The sequence below is a fragment of a genome, unplaced genomic scaffold (assembly GCF_019419815.1).
Source record: "Pyrus x bretschneideri cultivar Hongxiangsu unplaced genomic scaffold, Pyrus_bretschneideri_v1 Contig75, whole genome shotgun sequence".
NCBI lineage: Eukaryota > Viridiplantae > Streptophyta > Magnoliopsida > Rosales > Rosaceae > Pyrus > Pyrus x bretschneideri.
Genome location: NW_025999815.1, coordinates 568,896 through 578,666, shown reverse-complemented (window position 1 = coordinate 578,666; position 9,771 = coordinate 568,896). Strand labels below are relative to the sequence as shown.

Sequence of the window (9,771 nt, the reverse complement as noted above, 5' to 3'; positions counted from 1 at the left end):
TACTCATCCAATGCGTGCTCCTAAAAACATGTACATAATAAACATAAAATAGAGAATGTAACTGGTCCTAAGAAAATGTAATACGAACAAAATATATGCATGCTTAAGGCTAATGCCGGGAACAAGGACAATCAACTTATATAACTTCTTTTTTTCCAGAGCATGCTTAAATCAAAGACAAGCTGAAAACAAAGTGATCCAATTTGTTTTAAGTACCTCAAAAACACTCAGCGCCTTTGAGTTTTTCCAATTGATCGTTTTCCAGAAAACAAGTGCTTTGGTTTTAAAGTGGGAATGACCCTATCAGTCTCTCCACGACAAGCATTCTTGTTTCGCATCGTATTAGATTTCCTGGCCTTCCTTATTGCCTTGGTCTTTTGGAAAGAGTCCTTGAAGCCCTCTCCAGGAACAACTTCAGTTGGAGGCCTTGATCTTGAGCGGGAGCAGGATCTAGATAACATGCGCTGCTTCTTGTTGGGTGCACCAACATCCTTATCCATAGCATCGACACCATCAGTATCACCCTTGTCAACTGATCTCTCCCTCTTTCGACCCCTGGAGATAGATCTCTTTTGGGCTCGATTAATTGCCAAAGTAGGATCAATCCCCAACTTTGTAAGCTGCCTCCCCATTCTCTTTGTTGTGAACTCCCTATCCTTGTCGAATTTCCTTGGTACAATTGGTCGACTCTCTGCTGTACTTTTCTTGATTCTATGTTGTGGAATGAACATGCTTTTCTTTTTCCTTATCTCAGCCAACGTCTTTTGCTCTTCTGGAGTCAGTTCCAATGCATCCATCTCAAAATCAACATCACCCTCCTCTTCCTGCCGGAGTCCTTCTTCTCGTTCCAACTCCTTAAGCCTATGAAAAATACCAGGATCAACAAAGTCAGATACATTGTGCCCATCAATAATTTCTGGCACGATATCCTCTTTCCATTCATCATTAGCTAAGATATAGTGCTTCTTCAGACTGGCAGAGTACACACCAGCCCCGCCATTCTCATTCTCCATATCCCTTTCTGTATTCCTCTTTTGCTTCTCCGCTGCTTGCTTAGACTTGGCAGCCTCTAAAATTGCCTGAGGTATGCATGGGGGCCTTTCCTTACTGTCCCGCGGCTTTGGCAATGCAACATGAAAACGATTTAAGCAGCCATTTATTTTTTTCAATTTCATCTTCAACTCTACTCTCTGATTCAACAACCTCTCACAAGCTGCACTCTTTACAGAAATCCTCGGTCAAAGTGCTCATGGTCAAAAGTACCCTCTCATCATTTGTAGCCTCACCTCCTCGACCAATCACTGTCTGCATTGCTTCATTTTTAATCTCTGCGACCAACTTCTTGTCTTCCTCGGATATACCCTCCAGTGGCTGCAAATCAGTCTTGTTGCAGACTATAATCAGTAGTTTGTTCATAAACAGAGACTTAATGCTGTGAAAAAGAGCTGCCTGTTGGGCAATGCTGTACCCACAAGACCCCGAGATGTCCAAGAAGAACAACACCACAGCTCTCAAGCGGGCCAGAGCCGTGATGCTGCACATCTCAATGATATTACGGTCTTCAAAAGGTTGGTCCAAAAGCCCTGGCGTATCAATTACCTGGTACCTCAAGTATTTATAATCTCTATGTCCCACAAAGAGTGATTTGGTGGTGAAAGCATAGGGCTGGACATCCACATCAGCCCTAGTAATCTTGTTAATGAATGAACTCTTTCCAACATTCGGATAGCCACAAATCAATACCGTCCTGGTATTTTAGGGTCAATGGAAGGCAGCCTTGCCATGTGTTGCCTAATTTGTTCTAGATAAGCTAAACTAGGACCGATCCTCTTTATCACCGTGCACATGCGGCCAAGAGCCCCGACCTTGAGACATTTGCATCGGTAAAATGAATTACCATACTTCAACAATTTCACATAGTTTTAGAAATATTTCCAATACGGGTCCTTCCACTGTTGACCAAGTGCAAGCTTGTAGTGATCTTTGTTGTAGAGAACATGAAGAAGGTCGCCATAGAAAGGGTGGATGTCATCGAGCCTAGGAAACTCATCAATAATTGTGGAGAGCCTCATGAAAATTCTGTTGGCTATATTTCACCTTGCGCATGTAGAACTGGCGATGGCGGGAAATTGCATAACCCTTGTGGACTACAGTTGGGGTCTGCCGCTGGGTGCGAGATAGGATTATGTCAATGAAGTCCTTCCCAGTTGGTACAACAGTCATCTTCTTAAAGTTATACTGCACCATGTTTACTAATTGGTCTGTTTGCAGAAAAGTATAAAATCAAGTTAACACCAAATCCGAAACTGATATTCGCCTATAAAAAGCAGGAAACAAATTGAAAACACAGAATATAAAACAAAATCCCGTACGTCGGCTTTCTTTGTATCCTTTGACTTTTTGATCTGGGTATATGATTTCCAGTTTCTCAAAAAAAAAAAAAAAAAAAAAATCCCAACGCCAGAGATCATGAGCAAAGGACGGTACGGTAGTAGAGGTTCGACGGAGAGACAGAGAGAGGACTTACTTTACAACAGAGGGAGAGACTGAGAGAATCGGTGGTTCTGAGAAGGAACGAATAAAGGAAAAGATGTACTAATAAAAGGGATTATAAACAGCTATTTTCGGTAGGGTTTGGGGTTTAAGCCATCTCTAACCAAAGGGTTCAGAGGGCCAGATGGTCGAAAATAGTCCGAAAATCGTCTCCAACTGAGGGCTAGGCCAGAGGGCTGTGGAATCTGAGAGGGCCCCACGGAATCGGAGAGGGCTAGAGGGCTAGAAGGTTGGCTGCAGCCAGCTCGGAACAGGCCAAAAAATTCAATTTTCCTATCGGTTAGGAATTTTTAAAAAGAATTTCGAATCCAATGGCTAGCTGGCGCCAATTACCGTTGGATTCAAAACTTTTTTTTTTTAGGGTTTTTTGGGCCTTGTTTTCGAATTTAATTTGTAGTTTTTAAATTTAATTTGTCCTTTTTAAATTTAGTTGTAATTTTTAAATATAAGTTGTAATTTTTAAATTTAAGTTAATATAAGTGTCTGAGTTTTCATGCAACATCCCACATCGCCCAGGGGAGTGACCCTTATATGTATATTCCCATCCCTACTTAGCACGAGGCCTTTTGGGAGCTCACTGGCTTCGGGTTCCGTAGGAACTTCGAAGTTAAGCGAGAAGAGAGCTAGAGCAATACCATGATGGGTGACCCACTGGGAAGTTGTGATGCGAGAATTATACGCACACAAATTAAACCCTCTTGTGACAATTGTAGTATAGATATAAGTAGGGATCGTTCTGGATCGGGGATTAGGAGGGATTATTAATCACTTGGATTTGACTCAAAAACGTAAAAATAAAGTTAAAAACGTTCACAAAGACTCAAAGGACTCAAAACAAGTTCAAAAGACTCAAAACTGCCTAAAAATACTAACTAGGCAGTTTCTGACCTTAAACCCAAATTTGGACGAATTTAAGATTATGGCTTGATTCCAAATACTTTAAAACATAAACTAAACAGATTCTAAGCACTAAAGAACAAGAAAGTAAAGGGGGGTTTTGAGTTTTTGACGAGATTAAATTAAATGGACAAATTGTAATTTAAAGGCAGAATGTAAATATGAATATGATGAAAATATGGATGAATGCTAGCTAGAAGGTTCTTCTCCACACATGTTACACTTGCATACAAGATTGATTTTCAGTTGGTCTTTCGATAAATTATGAAACTCAACACCCCGGGTTAATTAGGTCCGCTTAAATTAACCGTCAAGTTCTCCTTAAGTTAATGAATTGGATGGGTTTGCGCAACGCAATTCACAACATTCTCCAAAAGTCCTTTACGTGAACAGCACAATAAAGATACAATCAAAGATCATTAAGCAACATGAAAACTATAAGTGTTGACGAGGCCTTCGTTACTATGAACAGCATGAAACTAGTGCCAAGAATTCATTTAACGCGATTGTTTATAAGCAACCTCCACTACTTGTGAATATAAGTTCATAACTATTAGGTGAAACTCGCTTATATTCTAGCGTCATATTCATGCATGAAAATTAAGCGTGCACTCTCAATAAACATACATAAATAAGTTATCAATCAAACGGTTAAACAAATTGAATCCACAACTTATGAAATTCCAACCAAAGGTAATCAATTCATATTGCAAGCATAAACATGGTTTCGAATCACCCCCTAGCTAAAGGGGGTTTAGTTCCTCATACGTACAAGACAAAGAGAATTGAAATTAAACATTGAAATCAAAGAAACACCTAAACATTCCAACAACTCAAACTTGAATTGTATGAACGTTTAGGCCCTCTTCTCTTCCTCTTTGTTGTAGCACAAGGTCTAAGGAAAGGTTTTGGGGTGGCGTGAAGTGTTTTGGAGGGATGGGGAGTGGTTGGAGTTGTGTTTTGGAGAGAAAAGATGCAGGAAATGGAATGGATTTACACGGCACAAGGGTGGCTGTTTTGTGATGGTGTGTTCTCCCCCTTGTGTGGTGAATGCATAGGTTTTTATAGGGGGAATGGGAGAATATGTGGCTGATTGTAATGAGGTGAATGCATGTGAAAAACAGCTAGGAAAAGTTGCTAAATGATGAATGCATGTGGCTGCAATGTTGGAGGAACAAGTGCATGTGGCTGAAATGTGGTGCAATGATGAAATGGGAAATGCTGGAAATGCATGGAGATGCACGGCAAAGGGTGAATGGGTGTGCATGTGACTGCAATGTTGGAGGAACAAGTGCATGTGGCTGAATTGTGGTGCAATGATGGAGGAACAAGTGCATGTGGCTGAAATGTGGTGCAATGATGAAATGGCCAATGGTGGAAATGCATGGAGATGCACAGCAAAGGGTGAATGGGTGTGCATGTGGCTGCAATGTTGGAGGAACAAGTGCATGTGGCTGAATTGTGGTGCAATGATGGAGGAACAAGTGCATGTGGCTGAATTGTGGTGCAATGATGGAGTGGGAAATGCTGGAAATGCATGGAGATGCACGGCAAAGGATGGGAAAAAGGGATGATGAATGTGCATGTGGCTAGGTTGTGTATTTGTGATGCATGTGGCTGAAATTGGTTTGATGAATGATGTGTTTAAATGGTTAAAAATGGGAAACAAGGCCCTCCTTGCACGGCAAGGAAGGCAAACACAAAGGGGATACACGGCAAGGACTTTGATGATGCAAGAGATTTTGTTTTGTGACTTAGAATAGATAGGAGTCTTCAATGTTGCTCAAACATGAGGTCTTTTAGGATTTAACTTTCCTACTTCAAGTCTTTAATTTCGTCCATCCTCTTGGCTCCAAGCATATGCAATCCATTTAATGCCCCCCAAACTACTCCAAAATGCACCAAAATGCACTTTCTTGCTCCTTTAGCCCTTTGGACCTACAAACACACGAAAATAGCTTAAAGTACTAAAATTACTAAGTACTAGCAACATAAATGCAAGAAAACAAGCAAACTAAGGCGCATAAATATGCTCCTATCAAGTTGCTCGTGAGTTCCCAAAAACAAAACCGTGAGGGAATGGTAAGCCCAAAGCGGACAATATCGTGCTAAGATGGTGGAGCGGGTCCGAGAAGTAATCCGCCCCGGGCCGGGATGTGACAATTGGTATCAGAGCCTAACCCTGGTCGCGTGTGTGCCGACGATCCCACATCGCCCAGGGGAGTGATCCTTAAATGTATATTCCCATCCTTACCTAGCACGAGGCCTTTTGGGAGCTCACTGGCTTCGGGTTCCATGGGAACTCCGAAGTTAAGCGAGTAGCGCGCGAGAGCAATCCCAGGATGGGTGACCCATCGTGAAGTTCTCGTGTGAGTTCCCAAAAACAAAACCGTGAGGGCGTGTTCAGGGCCCAAAGCGGACAATATCGTGCTACGGTGGTGGAGCGGGCCTGGGAAGTGGTCCGCCCCGGGCCGGGATGTGATAATTTGGTATCATAGCCTAACCCTGGTCGTGGTGTGCCGACGAGGACGTCGGGCCCCTAAGGGGGGTGGATTGTGACATCCCACATCGCCCAGGGGAGTGATCCTTAAATGTATATTCACATCTCTACCTAGTACGAGGCCTTTTGGGAGCTCACTGGCTTCGGGTTCCGTAGGAACTCCGAAGTTAAGCGAGAGTGAGGCTTGAGCAATCCCATGATGGGTGACCCACTGGGAAGTTGCTCGTGAGTTCCCAAAAACAAAACCGTGAGGGAATGGTAAGCCCAAAGCGGACAATATCGTGCTACGGTGGTGGAGCGGGCCCGGGAAGTGATCCGCCTCGGGCTGGGATGTGACAATTGGTATCAGAGCCTAACCCTGGTCGCGTGTGTGCCGACGAGGACGTCGGGCCCCTAAGGGGAGTGGATTGCAACATCCCACATCGCCCAGGGGAGTGACCCTTATATGTATATTCTCATCCCTACTTAGCACGAGGTCTTTTGGGAGCTCACTGGCTTCGGGTTCCGTAGGAACTTCGAAGTTAAGCGAGAAGAAAGCTAGAGCAATCCCATGATGGGTGACCCACTGGGAAGTTGCTCGTGAGTTCCCAAAAACAAAACCGTGAGGGAATGGTAAGCCCAAAGCGGACAATATCGTGCTAAGATGGTGGAGCGGACCCGGGAAGTAATCCGACCCGGGCCGGGATGTGACATTTCAACTCAATAGACTAAACATTTGTTGGTTTTAGAGATTTAATTAAATATTTTTCCTACAAATTTGGAGTCTCATCTATCGTAACTATCCTTTATTTGTACCAAAATTACAGATCTTACCACACTGCCTAAATTCTTCACGTCAGGAAAAAAATGCAGAGATATTGAAACAAATTTCCTACAATCTAGCTCCTTTGATTCCCTTTAAAGATAATTATACAAAAAAAAAAAAATGATTATCTACAATTTATTAAGGAATAAAATACCCCGCCGTTTGATTTTTTTTTCCCCCCCCTTCAATGAAGAAATAAAATGCCATTTAAGATATTTGTAGTAATCCATATATAAATTTTTGTAGTAATTCATATAAGAAAATGACATCAAGAATAATACAAACGTACCAATAAAAAATATATGTATGAAAACAAACCTACTAAAACCGGAAATAAATGTACTAGTAAACAACGTTGAAGAACAAAAGTAAATGTACCAATCAACGATATCTATAATATTAATCGTACCCATATAATATTAAATGGTACAATCCATAATGTATACAAAAACAATTGTAATAAAATCGTGAAAGAAACCTATCAATCAACGAGAACAAAACTAAACGTACCGGAAGCTAAAACAAAACGTACCGAAAGCTAAAACAAAACGTACCAAAAGATAAAACTAAACGTATCAATCAACGATATGTACACTCAAAAATTAAAAATAAATGTACCAATCAATACAAAACCAATATATGATAACCAACAATAAACGTACCATTATCACTAATAAACAATATGTACAAATTCAAATGTATACCAAATAATTATTTAACAAAAAGTATACTAAATAATAAACAAACAAAAAAAATCTAAGCGTCCATCATTTCAATTATTTTTCAATTTTAGGATAAAAAAAGTTTTTGAACGAAAACAAAAATTAAAAGGGATAATTGGATAAATATGTTGAGCGGAAAAACAAAAATTATCTCCTAAAAAAGAGTCCACAACTCCTAAAATACATGATTAAAAAAATTGGACGGATAAAAAAAAAATTTATCAACTAATTAAAAGGACAAATTTAGAAATCAATATATAAAATTTTAATTTAAAAAATACAATTATTATATTTAATTTAAAAAAATAAGAAATAATGATGTGGCCTAATGTACCAAGGCGCCTTGATCAAAATTCTAAAAGACATGAATGTTTAATAAAAGAAATTCAAATTTTTAGAGTTTAAATCTAATTAACCCTAAAATTTATTTTGGGAGAAGGGTAATTTTAAGGGACATGTTTATTCCTATTGGTGACACATTATTTAATTTATAAATTTAGTCTTCATATTTAATTTCTCTAGCATTATTGTAACATCCCATATCGCGAAGGGGAGTGGATCATATAAGCCTTATATGTATATTCTCATCTCTACCTAGCACGAGGCCTTTTGGGAGCTCACTGGCTTCGAGTTTCGTAGGAACTCCGAAGTTAAGTGAGTTCACTTGAGAGCAATCCCAGGATGGGTGACCCACTGGGAAGTTCTCGTGTGAGTTCCCAAAAACAAAACCATGAAGACGTGGTCGGGGCCCAAAGCGGACAATATCATGCTACGGTGGAGTCGAGCTCGAGACGTGGTGGGGGTCCAGGCCAAGATGTGACAATTTGGTATCATAGCCAATCCCTGGCCGAAAGTGTGCCGACGAGGACATCGGACCCTAAGGGTGTGGATTGTAACATCCCACATCGCCCAGGGGAGAGGATCTTGTAAGCCTTATATGTATATTCCCATCTCTACCTAGCACGAGACCTTTTGGGAGCTCACTGGCGAGTTCGCACAAGAGCAATTCCAGGATGGGTGACCCACTGGGAAGTTCTCGTGTGAGTTTTCAGAAACAAAACTGTAAGGGCATGATGGGGGCCCAAAGCTGACAATATCATGCTACGATGGAGTCAAACCCGGAATGTGGTGGGGGCCCGAGCCGGGATGTGACAATTATCCTTTGGGGAAGTTTTGATATAGGACCTCAATCTTTTAATTTCTTATATAAAACATTTAATCTTTTTAATAATTTATTTAAACATTCTTTTTTACAATTAAGGTGCTACATGTATTATAAATAACATTTTTAATGCAATATTACAAGTTTTGTCATTATAATGTACCAATTAACTAATAATTATCATATTAATATCCCAATTCTCCTAAAATGTGGTAGATAAGTTTTAAAAAATTTTAAACACATCAAACCTGATCTAGTTATGCTACTAACGTATATTTTCTTTCCAACTCCACACCATGCAAGTAACACACATGATATTTGCTTCTGTTATCTTCTTTTGCAACCATTAGCAATTGTTTCATGCCATTGTTTTCCTTAATCAATTAGTCGACCCTTTTCCGTTCTCCCTTCTTAGTCGTATTCATTTCCTTCATATTTCATTTTATGCACACCTCTTGATCTGAGTATCCGTATCAAAGGGTAAGCTTTTTGTTTTAGCACATTTTTACTTATCTTTCTATCTTTTTCACGTACCATGGTACATTTGGGAAATAGAATTTCGTGGTAAAATTTCCTCTTAAAGGATAGTTTGTATTGGGTAAGTTTCAGTTTAGCATTGGTAAGTCTCAAGCCATATGTTGTACATTTCAAAGTTAGAATGGGTATGCTTAAATTTAGCCTCGGTACATTTCAAGTTGATATTGGTATGTTTCAAATTGGCATAAGTGCATATCGAATTAACATCGGTATATTTAAATTTGGTTTCAATTTAAAATTCACATTCATATATACACATATATCATGCCAAAGAGCACTAATATCAATCCAAACTCATCCCTTTTGTCAACAACTTTTATATTTCAATGGTAATTTTATAAATCTTGACACGCCAAAAAATATGTCCAAAATTCAAGATTGAGGAGATAATATTGATGATTTAGTTAATATACTAAAATGTCTAAAAAATAAGTATAAATCCTGACATGTTGTGGCTTGTATTTAATTGATAAGGGAGAGGGGGCCGGCGGCACAGTGAAAATATAGAGAGAGGGTTGTGTAGAGGATGTGTTATTCTCCCTCCACAATGCCTTTATTTATAGTAATAAGGGAGAGAAGAAATGCTTCTCCTCCA

At 39.8% G+C, this 9,771-nt stretch overlaps 1 pseudogene; it reads right to left on the bottom strand.

The window, feature by feature from the left end:
• Window positions 1–227: 227 nt before the first annotated feature.
• LOC125472852 lies at window positions 228–2,247 on the bottom strand (annotated as a pseudogene).
• Window positions 2,248–9,771: the final 7,524 nt, after the last annotated feature.